This window comes from Pogonomyrmex barbatus, unplaced genomic scaffold (genome assembly GCF_055798465.1).
Source record: "Pogonomyrmex barbatus isolate J1 unplaced genomic scaffold, ASM5579846v1 scaffold23, whole genome shotgun sequence".
NCBI lineage: Eukaryota > Metazoa > Arthropoda > Insecta > Hymenoptera > Formicidae > Pogonomyrmex > Pogonomyrmex barbatus.
The window spans coordinates 2,193,017-2,212,391 of NW_028297120.1; the positions used below are offsets into that span (position 1 = coordinate 2,193,017).

The 19,375-nt window shown below is 30.2% G+C and overlaps 1 protein-coding gene and 2 long non-coding RNA genes across 9 annotated transcripts in view; 2 read left to right on the forward strand and 1 right to left on the reverse strand.

Annotated features, from left to right (window-relative positions):
• Positions 1–19,375, forward strand: part of Trf2 (TATA box binding protein-related factor 2) — a 45,665-nt gene that overhangs the window by 16,080 nt on the left and 10,210 nt on the right. The gene's annotated exons all lie outside the window — the stretch shown is intronic.
• On the forward strand, positions 7,818–10,410 carry LOC148936346 (uncharacterized). The gene is made up of 2 exons (XR_016139616.1): positions 7,818–8,465; positions 9,854–10,410. It is a non-coding gene; the product is annotated as an uncharacterized LOC148936346 (long non-coding RNA).
• Positions 14,427–17,836, reverse strand: LOC148936347 (uncharacterized). 7 transcript variants are annotated; one of them, XR_016139609.1, is made up of 3 exons: positions 16,913–17,836; positions 15,179–15,301; positions 14,427–15,091 (listed from the first exon to the last, which is right to left on the reverse strand). It is a non-coding gene; the product is annotated as an uncharacterized LOC148936347 (long non-coding RNA). The 7 variants fall into 7 exon arrangements; XR_016139610.1 differs by having other exon boundaries at positions 15,174–15,301; XR_016139614.1 differs by having other exon boundaries at positions 15,179–15,314.

Consider the following 19,375-nt stretch of genomic DNA (forward strand, 5'->3'; position numbering starts at 1 on the left):
AACTTATTAACGTACTGGAATTAAGAAAGCTTTTCTCATTACTATCATATATATATTATCATTGAAGATCGCTCAAATTAGAGCCGAAACGTTTGATCTATTTTTATATTAATATATTAATATTAAATTTCTAAAAGTATCGGCGCACTTTTTACCACGTGGATTCTCAATTAGCCTATTTTTTAATTGTAAAACATTTTGACTCAAAGCAGCATAAAATTTCTAGTAAATATTTATAAAAAACATTTCATATTTGATTCAAGTTTGAATTTACTTGAAAGAATTTACTTCGATTTTTCAAAGTACTTATATAGGATTTATATACATTTTTATATACATTTCATTCAGATTCGGTTTAATTGAAAATATTGCTTTTATTTTTCGAAGTAATCTCAGAGAATTCAAAATTACGTAAATAGATTCAAATCTATTTGTTTGATTTTTAATCTCATCTTTAAATATCAGATCATATGTTGTAGGCAATTTCACACTGTTTAACGTAATATTTTAAAAATAAAATAAATAAAAAAATTGATCTTTTGATTAAACTTTGTAAAGACAACATATTTGACAAGCAATATTGCGATGTTGTATTAAATTGAAATGTTTTCTGTAAATGATAAAAAACATTTTCGCTCAAGATGAATCTTCGTTATTGAGAAGAAAAGAATTTTGTTAAAGTATTAAGTATAGTAAAGTATTAAATATAGCAACCAGTAGCACAACTAAAATATAGTACCCTAATGTTAAATAGAAGATTCGTAATCCTTTATCACTTTATCATTATTATAATAAAAAGTTTTATTATTAATTCTTTGATACAATATACAAGATAAATACAGTATAAATAAAGATTAGAATAAGCGAAATAATAAGCCTATTTAGAAAAATATATTTTTCACATAGTATTGAAGTGTTGGAGAAAGATTCAAGAAGTTTTAAAATTCTAATAGACTAAACACTAAAATAAAAGTTTGCATTAAATATTAAGGTATTCATAAAGAAAACTATTTGAAAAAAGGTAAAATTGAAAGGTTTCAAAATCATAAACGATCTTAAAATTTCAAAGTAAAAATTGCAGCATATAATATTATACATTGTGACTTCTCTTTTACGCAAGTCATGCATTAAGAATAATAGAATTATACATAAATATAATTGGTTACAGAAACATGGCGCTTTTTCAAATGTACATGATGTAAAGTATTGTTTTTTAATCGTTACTTTGAAAAATATATACCCTAATTATATACCCTAATTATATACCCTACATAAATATGTACCCTAAATATATACTAAGCACATGATATTATTCGAATATTCTACACTTGTATTGAAAGTGAACTGTAGTGAACTGTGGTCATACATACTATTGCCTAATGTATTAGAGAACATTCATATGATATCTTGATGATATATCATTTTTCGTACATCCTTCAGCTCATCTTCAGAATATACCCTATCAGCACATGATCTCATACGAATATTCTATATTTATACTGAATGTACTGTGATTATACTGAAGATACTAAGATTATTCGTATAAAATCTGTGTAGAATATCATTCGTATTTCAAGTAATAAGATGACATCATTATGATGATGTTTTAAGATTATTTTTCCTTATTCGACGTCAGTGTACTTAATAATAACGTAAAATAAACGTAATTTGTCACAAAATATTATGTTATAAATATATCGTCATTTAATCATCATTTTTAAAAATTAAATAATGAAATAACATTGTTAATTATTATCTTCCTTAATTAACTGTAATGTATAAATAAGAAAAATATTTCTTATATTTAATACAATTATTAACAAATTCATAAACAAATAAACAAAATATATTCAACAATTTATAAACAATTTTTATAATAAAAATAATTCTCAATAAACACAATATAGATTTACGGCTCTATATATATATATATATAATTTAATTATTTACAAGAATTACATATACAATTAAGATTTTAAAATTAAGACTATTTACATGACAATATAGTAATATTCATTAACCGGATCTACTATATTTTAAGTCAAAATTCAGTGTTCACTTATCCATATCATTATTTCAGTTGCAGGTTTCATCCCATTACGAAGTTAAGCAGCATCGAGCAGGATCCCAAGTAGGATGGGTGACTGTTTTAAAAACATGCAATGATACAAGATAAAAAATGTTTCATTACTTTCTCTCATTTTTTTTCATTTTTTTCACTTATTTTCCGTAAGATATGTCACGTATATTATATATTTTTGCGATCTATATGGCTGTCTGGGATACACTTATGCATGCCCTACATGATATACTTTTTAAACTATTTTCATCCTATGGCCATACTGCGGGATATTCTCCAGGATGTTCTACATACTAGGGATTATGTTAGTGAGCGGTAGTAACGACCTAAGTATATTTCACAGTATGTCGCAGTACGTATTTCGAATGTTCGGAGAACATCTCGAATATACTTGTATAATATCCCGTGGAACGTTCTCGGAATAAACAAGTGCTATTAGGGTAATAGCACATGATATCATTTGAATATTCTACACTCATACTGAAAGTACTATATGTACTATTGCCCAATATACCAGAGAACATTTATATGACATCTTGATAATATATCATTTCTTGTATATTATTAAGCTCATCTTCAGAATATATTAAGATTATTCGTAAAATCTGTGTAGAAAAACATTTGTCGTATCTCAAGTAGCAAGATGACGTCATTATGACGATGATTTAAGATCATTTTTCATCATTCGACGTCAGTGTACTAAAAAAATGACGTAAAATAAACGTAACAATTGTCAACAATTGTAATTAATATACGTGTTCCATGAGATGCTATGAAATAAAAGGAATGGCAGGTGGCAGAGAATGGCAGTAAGCAAAATCGGCCGAAAAGTCCAAACCGACCGCAAGCTTCTGCCATAATAAATGCAAGCTATATGCTTTTGAGGCTTATCTATGCAATAAAAGTTATTGCGTAACCATAATGAAAAGTGCATGCTTAAGCTTTTTATACTTGCAATTAGTAGAATATCTTATATCTAATGTAATTTACATTACAAATTTTTAATTTACTTTTCCAAAATATAGAAATATTTCTGAAAAATTACTATAATATTTGTTGTAAAATATCAAGAAAGATTTTCGATGTATTGCTTGAAATGTTTTATGGAAGATTTTTGGAATATTCTAAATTTTATAAAAGATTTCATAACTAATAAAAAAAATGTCGTGAAATATTTGTAATATAATGCAGAAATATTTATAGAAATATTTTGTGAAAGATTTTTTATACATTTTTGAAATATTTCATAAAACATATTTGAAATATTTAAAAATATTTTGTGAAAGATTTCATATCAGTCTATTAGAAATATTTCTTACAATATTTGTGCAAGATTTTTAAAATATTTTTGTGAAATATTTCTATGTAATATTTTAAAATATTTTACAAATATTTAAAAAATATTTTTGACATATTTTATTGAAATATTTCAGAAAATGATTCACAAAGAATATTTCATGCTGTGTGGGATTATTTCATTATTTATTCATTAAAAATGATTTAAAAATGATGATTAAACAATATATTTATGATAATATATTTATGATAATATTTTGTGACAAATGTTACATTTATTTTACATCGTTTTTTAATATACTGACAAAAATTGATCTTAAATAATCATCATAATAATGTCATCTTGCTATTTGGGATACATAGATTTTATACGAATAATCTTAATATATTCGATATGATTACAGTACATTCAGTATAAATACAGAATATTCGTATGATATCATGTACTGCTAGGGTATATTCGGTATATTCTGGAGATGAGCTTAAGAATATACGAGAAATGATATACCATCAAGATGTCATAAATGTAGTATATTAGGCAATAGTACGTATGATCACAGTATTTTCAGTACGAGTATAGAATATTCGAATGATATCATGTACTATTAGGGATATTACCATTTAATCAAAATTGTATTATTTAATCAGGGAATGTTGTTAATTTTTATTCATATTTCTATTTTATTTTCTTATTTTATTTTATTATATTATGTGTATGTATGATTAAATGTACATACATCAATTGCTTAGGATAATATATGTATATTTGTAAGTGTACCCTAATAGCATGCGTCTATTCTGAGAACGTTCCACGGGATATCATACAAGTATATTTGAGATATTCTCCGAACATTCGAAATATGTACAGCGATATACTGTGGAATGTACTTAGATCGTTACTACCGCTCACTAACCCAATCTCTAGTATGTACTGGAGAATATCCCGCAGCCGGCCATAGGATGAAAATGGTTTAAAAACAGTATATCATGTAGGGCATGCATAAGAGTCCCAAACAACCAATATAATCAACATAACAATCAATATAAATCATGAAAATCTATAATATATGTGACATCTCTTACGGAAAATAAGTGAAAAAAAATTTTAAAAAATGAGAGAAAGTAATGAAACATTTTTTATCTTGTATCATTGCATCATGTTTTTAAAACGGTCACCCATCCTACTTGGGATCCTGCTCGATGGTACTTAACTTCATAGTGAGATGACACCTGCATCTGAAATGATGATATAAGTGAACGCTGAAGTTTGACATAAAATATGATAAATCCGGTTAATGAATATTATTATATTACTATATTGTCATATAAATAGTTTTAAATTTAAAATCTCGGTTGCGTATGTAATTCTTGTGGATAATTTAATTACGTATATAGATGCGTGAATCAATATTGTGGATAATTTAATTATATATATAGATGCGTGAACCAATGTTGTGTTTAACGAGGATCATTTTTATTATGAAAATTATTTATAAATTGTTGAATATATTTTATTTGTTTATGAATTGTTGAATATATTTTATTTGTTTATGAATTTGTCAATAATTGTATTAAATTGTATTATGAGAAAAATTTTAAAATTATTAAAAATGGGAAATATTTTTCTTATTTATATATTACAATTAATTAAGAAAGATAGTTTAATTAATTATGTTATTTCAATTAATAATGTTTTTTCATTATTTATTTATTAAAAATGATTAAAAATTTTAACGATTAAATGCCAATATATTTATGATAATATTTTGTGACAAATGTTACGTTTATTTTACGTCGTTTTTTAGTACACTGACAAAAAATGACTTTAAGTCATCGTCATAATGTCGTCATCTTGCTACTTGGGATACATAGATTTTATATGAATAATCTTGGTATATTCGATATGTCACAGTATAAATACAGAATATTTGTATAATATCATGTGCTGCTAGGATATATTCGATATATTCTGAAGATAAGCTTAAGAATATACGAGAAATGATATATCATCAAGATGTCATATATGTTCTCTAGTATATTAAACAATAGTACGTATGATCACAGTACGAATGTAGAATATTCGAATGACATCATGTGCATCATTAGGATAATTAGAAATGAATATTTATAACTTGTATATAAATCTCGAAAACTATATGTCTTTTTGCTGAAAGATTGCCGTAAACGTGTGACATTTCATATTATCAACACTTAGCATTGAACTACAATTAAAAATCTTCATGTTTGAAGATATATGTGACAACGGATGGAAATCATTATATATGTTTTGTTGCTGTCATGTTTTCATCATGATGCTCAAAATGAAACGATTAATCATTGTTGATGACATGTTGTTGATATATTGCTGATAACATAACATACTAGTATTGCTGACCTTTTGCTCTTAAAATTTCGTCAACTGATTGCGTCCATAAACAGGTATATTGTTTTATTAATTACGTATCCTATTTCGATGTCAGCAAATATATGGCAAATATATAGTAACACATGCAATGTGTATTAGTTCGCTCAATATGCTATATCACTACTTGGCTATCTGGGAATAGTACATATGACCACAGTATTTTCAGTACGAGTGTAGAATATTTGAATGATATCATATGCTATTAAGATACTGAGTATATTACTTAGTATATCGTAGTACGTATGTCGAATTTCCTGAGAATATTAGCAATATATTGTCATTCTCCGAAGATTCTCAGATGCTCCATTGATATTCTCCGAAGATTCTCAGATGCTACTTGTTCTGTAAGGAAGAAAATAAATATATATTTGAACAAAAGCAAGATAGAAAATTTTAGTGCATCCCAATGTAAGAACAAAAAACATATCTAGAATCTAGGTTTGCGCAGATTTACTCGCGTAAATCATTAAAATCCCCAATGAAATTAACGAGCTAGATATAATCCACAGGTATAAATGTAATTCACAGACAAGCTATAAACAGTCATATGTATAGGATATTTAATATTTCTATTATATTCATTCCTGCTTTTTTCATGATGAAATAATCACATGAGACGCCGAGATCAAAGATATTGACACAAAGTGACTATATTGGTTATATTGTGAATATTATAATTTAAAGAACGACCCCAGTCAGCAAAATGTTAACAGAATGTCGACAAACTGGCAACAGATTTAATCAGAAAATGCAAACTGACTTCATCTGAGATTTCATTCTGCTTACATTCTATTGACAGAACCTGTTGATATTCTGTGTTAGCAGACTGGCAGCAGAAATTGAGTAGATCCATCAAATTATGTCACGCAAGTCCTACTCAATTTCTGCCGCCAATTTGACGGCAAACTGCAGGATCTGCTCGATTTCTACTGCCATTCTGCTGGCACAGAATGTCAACAGAATGTCCTGTCAGGTTTCTGGCAGCAGTTTGCTAACATTATCAGATATTACAGAATCTGTTAGCAATCTGTTGGCTTTCTAACATCAGAAATTTAAAACAGACTTTGCGCATAATCTGTCCTTTCAGGTTTGACTATTGGAGACAATATCAGAAATAAAGGTATCTAATCATGAGAAATAGATTGCGTTCAACGAATACAACGGTAAATAATTTGTTAACATAATTAGTCTAAATTTAGAGATTTAATAATAAAGATTAAGGCTCGGTTCTCTCGCGACACGATATGAGTTGTATGACGTCAGAGGCGAGAAATGACATGTAAAATGTTTCTTGCGCTGTATAGCTTTATCGAGAAGAATCCGATAGCATACAACGTTGATTGGCCAATTAAACATAAAATTTTCTGATTGGTGATCCATTGGAAAATTCCTAAGCAGTGGCTAATGTGTATGGATGTGTGCTATCGCACTGTGCTAACGAAACCCTCCCGCTTTAGGCTGGTATTATATTTGTCGTACGACAAATTTTTCAAGCATCTTGATTGATTGCAGGATAGAAAGTTTCTAGAGACTCAAAAATTTCTCTATTCTGCAGCCAATACATTTGAAAAATTTGTTGTCCGACGCATGTAATAGCACTCTTATCTTGTACTTTTCTCTTAAAAACATGATATTTTTGTACTCTTAACTTAAAACTCGTAAAAAAATATTAGAGAGTAAGATATTTGTCCAATAAATCATGTAAAGGTGTAAAATAATTCTTGAAAATTGGCTGTTTTCCAGTTAGGACACACTGTGTGAAATGTGTGAAATGTTTGCAGTTTTATCATAATTATAATAATTTTAGTATAAAATATGCAAAATATTTGTGTTAATATAAATAAAGATTAATATAAGTAATAGTATAAGAACCATTTCATTCTATGTTTATGTTTCATAATTTTATATAAGAGTTTTTGCAAATTAAAATAAAATAACATGAATAAGTATAACTACTTTTTTTTACATTATACATTATTAAAATTTGAACAATAAATTAATGAATGCATAATAGGTACGAATAACAGAATCAAATTATGGAAAATAATAAAAGAACAATGTTAAAAAGTAGAAAAATGTTGAAAAATGATTAAAATTTATAATACATCTATTTAGTTCTATACTTCAATTTTATTGCATAGATACTTCACATTGTGGTATTTCTTTCTTGTTACATATATAAAATATTTTTTTTTGTTTTTACATCTGTATTTTAGTTTTATTAGCTTATACTTGTATGATCTTTGTATTATTTTTTGTTTTGAGTTCTTTTTAATTTTGATAATATTACATATTTTATATTTTTGTTATATTAAGTATAATATGTATAGTAAAACGTAATAGTTTATTAGTTTATCATAAAAGGCTGAAAAAGGAAAAAGGTTTTTTATTAGATGTACAAAAGCTTTAGATTTCATACAACCGAAATAACAATTTAAATTTTATATATCTTCCCGCCTTTTTGCGGTTTTAAAGCGTTGACATTTGGCCTTCTAAAATGCCATACGGTTTGGCGTTTGATGCACATAACCTCAAAAATCAGTAGTGTTCATGATGGCAATAACAAAAGAGCATATTCGATTTTCCATCCACTTCGCGTTTCATCTGAAGAAAAATGCTGCTGAAGCCACTGCAATGATTTGTGCTGCATATGGAGAGAACGCTGTAAGTCATACTACATGTAAAAGATGGTATCAAAAATTTCGCCAAGGAGATTTCAGTCTTGAAGATGAACCGCGTGCTGGAACCGCGCGCCCTCAAAAGATTGAAACGGACGAATTGCAAGCATTGCTGGATATAAACTCTGCGCAAACTGAAAAGGAGCTTGCAGAACAGCTTGGCGTTACGCAGCAAACCATTTCCGTACGTTTACATACGATGGGAAAGATTCAGAAGGAAGGCAGATAGGTTCCGCATGAATTATCCGAAGACAACAAAAATCGTCGGCGTGACACTGCACTCACTTTGCTTTCAAAGTTCCGGAAAAAAGATTTTCTGCACAAAATCATTACAGGCGATGAAAAATGGATTCTTTATGATAACCCTAAACATAGAAAATCATGGGTTGACCCTGGTCAACCTTCGATATCGACGCCAAAGCCCAATATCCACGCCAAAAAGGTTTTGCTCTCTGTATCTGGTGGGATTGGTGGGAAAGGTGTGTTGTATTACGAGTTGTTACAACCGGGTGAAACAATCACGGCAGACCGCTACCAACAACAATTGACCAATTTGAGCGATGCATTAGAAGAAAAGAGGCCATTTACTGGCCAAGAACGTCGTAAAGTGATCTTGCTTCATGACAATGCTCGACCACATGTTGCGAAAGCAACTCAGGATCATATCTTTGCATTAGGTTGGGAACTTCTCCCGCACGCGGTGTATAGCCCAGACATGGCGCCTGCCGATTACTACCTATTCCGGTCGCTGCAGCATCATTTGGTTGATACACATTTCGTGAGATTTGAAGAGATACGAAAATGCATTGATGACTTTATCGCTTCGAAGTCAGTGAGCTTCTATCAAGGAATTCGCAAGCTATCCGAAAGATTGCAAAAGGTCATTGATGCAAACGGGGAATATCTCGCTGATTAATATTTTTTTGTTTGTGAATAAATTGAATTTTACAATATTTTTTTAAATTGAATTTTACAATATTTTTTTGCTTGTGAATAAATTGAATTTTACAAAAAAAAGCTCAGAACTTTTTTGTACATCTAATATTATCTTTCTTAATTAATGTATACATAAGAAAAATATTTCCCATATTTAATACAATTATTGATAAATTCATAAACAAATAAACAAAATATATTTAACAATTTATAAACAATTTTCATAATAAAAATAATTCTCATTAAACACAATATAGGTTTACAGCTCTATATATATATATATATATATATATGTGTAATTTAATTATTTACAAGGATTGCATATGCAATCAAGATTTTAAAATTAAGACTATTTATATGACAATATACTAATATTCATTAACTCGATCTATCATATTTTATGTCAAAATTCCGTGTTCACTTATATCATCATTTCAGTTGCAGGTTTCATCCCATTATGGAGTTAAGCAGCATCGAGCAGGATCCCAAATAGGACCGTTTTAAAAACATGCAATAATACAAGATAAAAAATGTTTCATTACTTTCTCTCATTTTTTTTACTTATTTTCCGTAAGAGGTGTCACTATAGAGGTGTATATTATAAATTTTCACGATCTATAAGGCTGTCTGGGATACACTTATGCCCTACATGTTATACTGTTTTTAAACTATTTTCATCTATGGCCATACTGCCGGATATTCTCCAATACATACTAGGGATTAGGTTAGTGAGCGGTAATAATGGTCTAAATACATTTCACAGTATATCGCAATACGTGTTTCGAATGTTCGGAGAATATCTCAAATATACTTGTATGATATTCCATGATACGTTTCTCAGAATAGACGAGTGCTATTAGGGTATGTGCTATTAAGGTAGTTAATGAAAGTTACTATATTGTCATATAAACAGTCTCAATTTTAAAATCTCGATTGCATGTAATTCTTGTAAATTTATTACATATATAAAGTGAATATATTATGGTTAATAAGAATCATTTTTCTTATGAAAATGGTTTATAAATTGTTATGTATATTTTGTTTATTTGTTTATAAATTTGTTAATAATTGTATTAAATATGCGAAATATTTTTCTTATTTATATATTATAGTTAATTAGTTAATTAGGGAAAGATAGTAATTAATAATATTATTTCATTATTTATTAATTAAAAAATGGCTTAAAAATAACGATTAAATGACGAGATATTTATGACGATAATATATCGTGACAAATGTTATGTCTATAGAATATACGCGCACGATAGAAAGGCGTACTCATTTCCGTATCTCTGAGTATAACCTAGAGAATATATGCGTGCGATGAAAAAGCGTATGTACTGCTGCATAAATCCTGACAATACACGCGCACGAAAAAAAACCGAATGATACTGTCAGTGATGTTCTAGCGTGGATCTCAGTACGTTACAGATAATCACAGTACAAGCAGTATGAAAATGAGATGATTCGTAGTATGTCGCGTGCTGTTAGAGTCCTTCAAAGCGACCAGCGAACTCTCTTAAATGGCTTCTATGGACTCAAAACGGCGTCCACGAAGTGACTTCTTCAATCGAAGGAATAGGAAAAAGTCACATGGTGGCATATTTGATGAATATGGTGTTTGTGGAACGATATTTGTTTGATTTTTAGTATTACGTCCGGCGGATTTCACGATTCTTCTCTCTTTTCGGAGCGAACGGGCGAACTCCGATACAGCATAAAAAATATCATTTTGTAAACTAAGATAATTTTTACTTTAGCTCTGTGGACGCCAGTCTGCTGAACACGTGAATCTCAGACTGTTGAGGGCTCGCTTTTCGAACTAACAAATAAACTATAAACCCGATTGAATTGCAACTAAGTTAAGATAAGACTTGAGTCATATGCCGAACGTAAAGAAATCCTTAGTGCACTGGCGACGACGGAAAATCATAAATCGCCCGAGTAGGTATCTGTTTTCCCTCAGGGAGACTGCGTATTCGAATAGCCGCCTTCGTGGCGTCGGTTATTTAATCCACCAACTACCCATTCGGCCACAAATATTTAGATAATGCCGTGTTGATAAAGACCCACCACCTAACTATTATCCCTAAAAAAATCTTCCTCGTACCAATCAAACTCTTTTTCCAAAATTCTGAACTATGATAGGCTAACTTCCCCCACATTCCTAATGACTCGCTAATTTCTATTCATTAAAGACTCGCGAGATATTCTTAATTCCCGAACTGAAACTCCACCTCGCGACAGCTTTTTATCAGGATCCTCCCCGGAGGAAAGGCACTTCGAAAACATACTTCGCACTTGTTCTTTGACCGACAGTTTTCACGCGTTTTGATCCGTTAGTTTTTTCGAACAATCTTAAATCTTTTTTTTGGGTATTCGTGTACCTGCCCGTCCGTCCGCATTCGCTTTTAACTCTCAGCTTAGTTTTGTCGGTTCTCGTCGAAGTAATCGCAGATTCAGTATTAATATCGAGTCTTATTTAAGTATTAATATCGAGACGAGTGAATAAAATTAAACTTGTAATTTCTTTCAATTATTGTTTATTTCTAAACGGGAATGTTTTTTTGTGTGCCCCTTGATTCTTCTGGAGCATCCTGCAGAGAACCACTGGCAGCTGCTCCCTACCCCCGTTTGTCTCTTGTCGATCTACCTGCAATGACATTTCTTGTTATCAACAGTAAGTTGCATGGATTAATATGATCTACCAATCATCACTTAAATATCGATTGTTCCTCCTTGCTCCCCTCCTCCTTACTTACCTTTCTGAGCCTACTGTCCTTAAAGTCTAAGGTCTTAACACTTTTACACTTACATAATTGTTTGTTTAAAATATTTTATTTTTTTGTGTTCAATTATTTATACTGTAAAAACCGGGCATGGCTCTAAATATTTTAAATATTTATTGTAGAGTTTTACCCCGAACTGCCATGCCCGACGACCTCCGCACTTTTGTAACACCCGCGTGCTACATTTACATGCAATTTTTTTCCACTCTCATGCGCCCATTCGAAATAATATACGAATGATATACGAAATGATTAACCGTTATCATTACCGAGTAATCACTATGCATACTATTTCTCCTTTACATTAAATATTTGATTTTTAATTTTATTCGTTACTTTAGTTAATTAAATGATTACTTTAATGATAAATCAATTTATTCATTAATAATTTAACCCTCTCGTTACGCTCGTTCCCGCCCGTTTTCGGAGATCGCATATGGTCCTATCCCAGGCAAAAGAAATTAAATTCTCTTGCCTAAATTAACGGACCGATATATGTCACGCAATCGGAGTCATAGCGTCTTTTTCAAGACGTTGACTCGTATCAGCTGACCTGTACGGTGCGTTCGACTCGCAGACACGCTCCAGAGCGGCCACCTGCGAGAGAATATTTGGTGCGTCCTTCCTTATCCCATCCCTTCGACCTTTAACTAATAATTCCGAGATCTAGACATAACGTTAGCAAAAAATTGGCGAATAATTATTGCGATGTGCGATGGTGCGTTATCGTGATGCCTAAATTATTCTTCAAAATTGATTGAACTGATCCGAATGATATTCTAGTCCAATGTCTACAATGTCTCTAATATTTAATCGGCGATTACTCAGTACAAGATCTTTGATTTTATGAATGTTTTCTTCATTGATTGACGCGAAGGTCTTCTTAAACGAGATTCATCTTCAACTGCTTCTCTACCATTACTAAAGTCTTTGTACTTGTAAACTTGTAAACATTTTTTTTTGACATCTTCGTCGTACCACTTTCTTAACATTTTTAATGCATCAGCACAAGAAATTTCATTTTTAGACAAAATTTAATGCAAATTCTTTGCTCAATGAATTTATCCATTTTAAAAAATTGCCGACAAAAATTTTTAACAATTATAATAGAAAAAATGCTATAATTTCTAACTTAACAAGTGAAATGATTTGAAACTTCTGTCAGATGTTAAGGACAGTCATACCAAAACAAATGGTGAAAAAACAAATGGTTATATCAATTCGTAAAGCGCGCGAATTTTTAAAACAAGTCATCTTACTTTTTGATCATAGTAGTACAATGAGGAGGATAAATGAGGTCCTTTTTCGATATAGCTAGAGAGTCTTACCTTTAGTAAAAGTCTAGCCCTTTAGTAAGAGTCAGAAACTCGATTTTGAAATGTTTCAATTGGTCCGCCATTTTTTCTCTAATTTAAGAGGAGGTAGTTTCAGCACAAGCATATGAAATGATGGAACATACATAACCTCAGAAAAACTTACAAAACATATCGGTTCGAATATTATTCAGGCAGATTCTATTTTCCGTAGATTGTGACACAATTCTTTTTTTTTAATAAACTTTTAATATTATAAAATTATTTTTAGATTTGTAACGCCTTTATAAAAATCGAATGCTGAAAGTGATCTCCATCGAGAGAATAGGACCATCATCTCTCTGGAGTACCGGTCGTGGAGATTCGAAAGAATACATGTATATATGTATATTGTAATATATGTATATATATATATATATATATATATATATATATATATACATATATGTATGTATATATATATATATATATATATATATATATATATCATTTTATTGTTGACGTGTTATTCTAAACACGTTATTTGCGATAAATATCATCACATGCCTCGGTAGTCAAAAGGATAAGATGCCTGCCCGGTAAGCAGGAGATCCAGGTTGGATTCCTGGCTGAGGTGGTATTTTTTCGCAAAAATAATTGCAAGTTTTCACGACTGGTTCGTGGTCGGGCCCCGCCGTGACGCATACCCTCCCTTCTTATTTGGGAAAGTGATTGATTATTCAATTTGAATATTAAAAGCAATTATTTAGTGCTTTTAATATTCAAAATAAGTAATTTCTAGTATTATATTAATAATTACATTTTTGTAACAGTGATGTAACATGTAACCAATGATAAATACAAAATGATATTTTCATTATTGGATGAACAAGGAGGAAAATAAATAAAGTTTAACAGTTTATTTTAATTTATTTTATTGCATTATGCATTGTTATTGACTTACTGTAATCATAATATTTATGTTTAATAATTCTTTTTTTATTAGATATCCTTATTTATAAACTGCAAATCTGTTTGCTATTTTTATATTTAAATTATGACATTGCAAGATGTGACTATTACTTAAAATATTAAGAAACTTGTTAACTAAAAACTTCTTATTATTGCGAATAGATTTTTGGATATTTTTTGAATATATATTCTAGTTTTTTTTAATATTTTGAATGTTTGATTATTAACAAAAAATAAAGTGTTATCTTTGTAACTTCTTAATCGTATTAATTTTGCATGTCGTGAAAAATTTCGATTTGTAGAATCTACACTATTAATACATCTCACATAGAACAAAACCCTCCAGTAGATGTCCATTAGATGTCATGGATATTCGGAATATCCATTAGATGGCCATTAGATTTCTAATAGATGTCCACAAGAAATCCACAGTTCCGCTTCATGGAATGGAAGTCTATGAGACTTCTATTAGACGTCTTCCATAAACGTTAGACGTTAGGTGGATCGCTACTAGAGGATCCATGGAGTCTCGGTAGACGACCCAGAACAAAAACCTCTAATAGATGTCCATTAGAGGAGGTTTGTAACTTCCATTAGACGTCCATAAACCCTCCAGAAATCTTCTACAGAAAAAGTTAATAAAAAGAATTTTTTATGATGCTGGACGAAAATATTTCTTCGAAGGAACAAAGCGCACATACATACGTAACGTGCAATGGAACTAATGAAATCTTTTTTTATCTCGTAAACGATCGGTAACGTCACATAATTTTTCCGAGGGTCATCCATCCTTGCAATATACACGGTCGAGCTTGCTTCACCTACGTGATCGGCTGAAATCAAATACTAAAACAATAGTATAATTAAACTTAGAATTTTGATGTAAAAATATGACAGATCTTCGATCAGTAAATGTTATCATATTGTCATAAGATTCAAATAGTCTCAATGTCAATGTCCTGATAGCGTGTGTAATTTTTGTAGATAATTTAATTATATACATAAAGAAAAATTATATGTTACATGTTATATGTGAAGATTATATGTTATATTTAATATCATGTTCCATGTGGGTAGTGTTTATAAATTTCCATATATATATATATATTCTATTTACTTATTTATAGTTATATATTTATATTTATTGATCATATTAAATACGTGAGATATTTCTCTTATTTGACAATATATGTTTTCTTGTATTTGATATTGTAAGAATTAGACGACCGTAAGCGGTCATGAAAGAGATTCGGAATATAAACACTAACAGAGAGGAGCCGTCGTGGTCGTGCAGACTAAGTGTCGGATTGGTAGACGAGGGATCCCGAGTTCAAATCCAGTCGGTCTCCGTTAATTTTTTCCGAATCTAATAGATATCTTTCAATATAATTATTTATATACAATAAAATATAAATAAATAAGATACATGCAATAAATTTTTAATTTATTTATAAGTATATATTTTCAATTTTTATTATAAATTTTTATCAGAAAGTAATCATCTACAAAGGATCTAAAATCTCCAATTAAGCTCTATATATCATCCATAAAAGTTTCATGACATATGTAATTTATCCATACAACCTCCATAAGACATCTAATGGAGGTTTGGTATAGCTCCATTAGTGTCACACAACACAAGGATTGGGTATGAAGTTTTCGCTGATCTTTTCATTTTGTTACAAATATAATTTTGTATTGTTTTCGTAATTAGTTCTGTGATAATGGGGGGGATTCGCCCCCCCAACCCTCCCACCAGGGGACCCTCCGACCAAGAGGTTTCGCTCCCTGGATCCCTGACGAGGAGCTTCGCCCCCTCGACCCCCGTTCGGGAGGCTTTGCCCCTCGGAACCCCTCCTATCATGCGTACAGAGTCACAACACATGCTCAGTTTGCTGCATTACATCGCTATGACAGATTTCCTAACCAAAAAAGTTGTCAACAATATTATAAAAAATGTCATATTATATTTATTTATATCAGTTAAATTTAATATCAATAAAATATTATCTTTTATACAATAAAAAAGTTTTATTACATTTTAATTATTCGAATATAAATTTATGTATAAAATTGTCTCTTTACTTATCATTCAAATAATCGGCTCAATTTCTATTGGAAGGTACGATGCGTGCAATTATTCACGCAGTTATCCGTTCGAAATTTCGATCACGTGCAAGCAGATGAGAAAGCAATGGATGTGTGGCGGTCCCCCGCTCACACAACTAATACCTAGCAGAAACATACACGAAAAAGAACCGTGGCCCGCATGGCGCAGTGGTAGCGCTCGAGACTCATACATCGGAGGACCTAGGTTCGAATCCCACCGCGGCCAACATCTTTTTTCCGTCACCAAAATTCTACATATCGTGGACAACGCTCCTCCAACACCAAGCCGCCACAGATGCATAAAACGTCCCAGATGCGCACATTTGGACACTTACATCAGCCAATGCAGGAATTTTGGAGTGAGCCACCTATCAAAAATTTTTTTATTTAATCGATCAATCGGCAATGTGTCCGATTGGACCTCATCCCACAAAACACTGCGTAAACAAATGCACTTATTGGATGCCTTCCCAGTAAGTTTATTCTCTAATTTCTTAACGACAGTTTCACTAGCTAATGATGTCATTATGCAGCTTTTTTTCCACATATTATACCTACGCAACGACAACGTAATGATACAACACTGTCGTTAACAAGTTAGAGAATAGACCTACAGCTACAGAACACAGTGATACATTGTGTGACATAGTAAATCTGTTCTTTTTGGCTGAACTGGTTGTACTAGTTCACAGTTTATCTTTTTTTCTTACACTGGAAAAAAAACAGTATTACATAATATCGATTTGTAGCTGAAACTCTTTAGCTTTTTTATTTCATCATCCGAGTACAGGACAATCATTTAACGAATTTTTTCAGTTATACTAACTCCCATAAGATCATCGATGTTAATGATTTTATATATTGTCGGTGGTAAGTTTACAATTTTACTTTATTTAAAATTATTTAATTTTATTAATCAGTTAAATAATTTTTATATAGAAAATGATATCCGCTTCAGTGATACCAAATGCAAAAATGTTGGTATCCATGAAGTGATACAAAACAACGTATACAGCATTTTAGTGTGTACGATTGTGTCGATTCGTAGCATAGTTAGAAAGTACTGGGTTGTACACTAAGTGTTACACAGTATCGCTTGTGTACGTTGTTGGAAAGCACCCTATGTGATGGCTAGACTTTTACTAAAAGGTCTCTAACTAGGAGTAGGGTCACATATCTTTTCAATATCTCGATTTTGAAACGTTTTGATTGGTCCGTTAGATTAATAATCAATCATTTTTTCTCTAATGATGTATTAATGTCACGTGATATCGATCATAGCACCTAGCGATCGTTGAGCTCGTTTTCGGCATTTTTTCTTTTATTTTTATTATAAAAAGAAAAAGATAAGGAGAAATTATATATTCTACAATATTTTTTGGATGTAATTGCCGAACATAAATCTTTAAAATATTGTAATCATTCTCAGGATTGTAAACTATTCTCGGAATTTCCTACTCAATCAAATGTTGATATGTCATACGTATTTCAAAAAATAGAAGAATTAAATTATATAGAAAATAGCGTTTTATCGCTGGTTACATAATAACGAGTATTAAAAAAAAAACAATTTTGTGAGCAATGTATTAATAGTGTAGAGTCTATAAATTGAAATTTTTCACGACATGTAAAATTAGTACGATTAAGAAGTTACAAAGATAACACTTTATTTTTTGTTAATAATCAAACATTCGAAACATTTAAAAAACTGGAATATATATTCAGAAAATACCAAAAATCTATTTGCAATAATAAGAAGTTTTTAATTAATAAGTTTCTTAATATTTTAGTAATAGTCACATTTTGTAATGTCATAATTTAAATACAAAAATAGCAAACAGATTTGCAGTTTATAGATTAAGGATATCTAATAAAAAAAAATTTATTAAATATAAATATTATGACAGTAAGTCAATGGCAATGCATAATGTAATAAAATAAATTAAAATAAACTGTTAAATTTTGTTCATTTAATTTCTTCCTTGTTCATCCAATAGTGAAAATATCATTTTGCACTTATCATTGGTTACATGTTACATCACTGTTATAAAAATGTAATTACTGGCCAATATAATACTAGAAATTATTTATTTTGAATATTAAAAGTACTAAATAATATTGCTTTTAATATTCAAATTGAGTAATCAATCACTACCTTTCAGCATTCGATTTTTATGAAGACATATATACGTTGCAAATCTAAAAATAATTTTATTAAGAATTTATTAAAGAAAAAGAATTGTGTCATAATCTACGAAAAATAGAATTTGTCTGAATAATATTCGAACCGATATGTTTCGTAAGTTTTTCTCTCTTTTTTATGTATGTTTCATCATTTCATATGCTTGCGCTGAAGCTACTCTCTCTTAAATTAGAAAAAAATGGCGGATCAATCAAAACGCTTCAAAATCGAGTTTCTGAGACTTCCAGAAACTCTCTTACTAAAGGGTCTCTAGCTAGGAATAGATGAGCGCGTCATCTGTAGATTGTCGTTGCACTTACTTTCCGAGGACCAGTGTCAAAGATCGAACGCATCTTAGTTTCTGTATATACATTGTTCATACGTAAAGACTTTAAAAGCCATTGTGAAAAAATTTTAATGATAAAGTAAAGTCGTAAGCGAATTGACCAATTACAATCAATTATTTTTAGACTGTAAGGAGAATAATTGATTCTGATTAGTCAATTTGCTTATGATCTTACGATTAAAATTTTTTCACGTGCAATGGCCTTAAGGATCGACAGGAGTGACGAGCTAACTCTGATTTGGCTAAAATGATTATTTACTTCTTATTTAC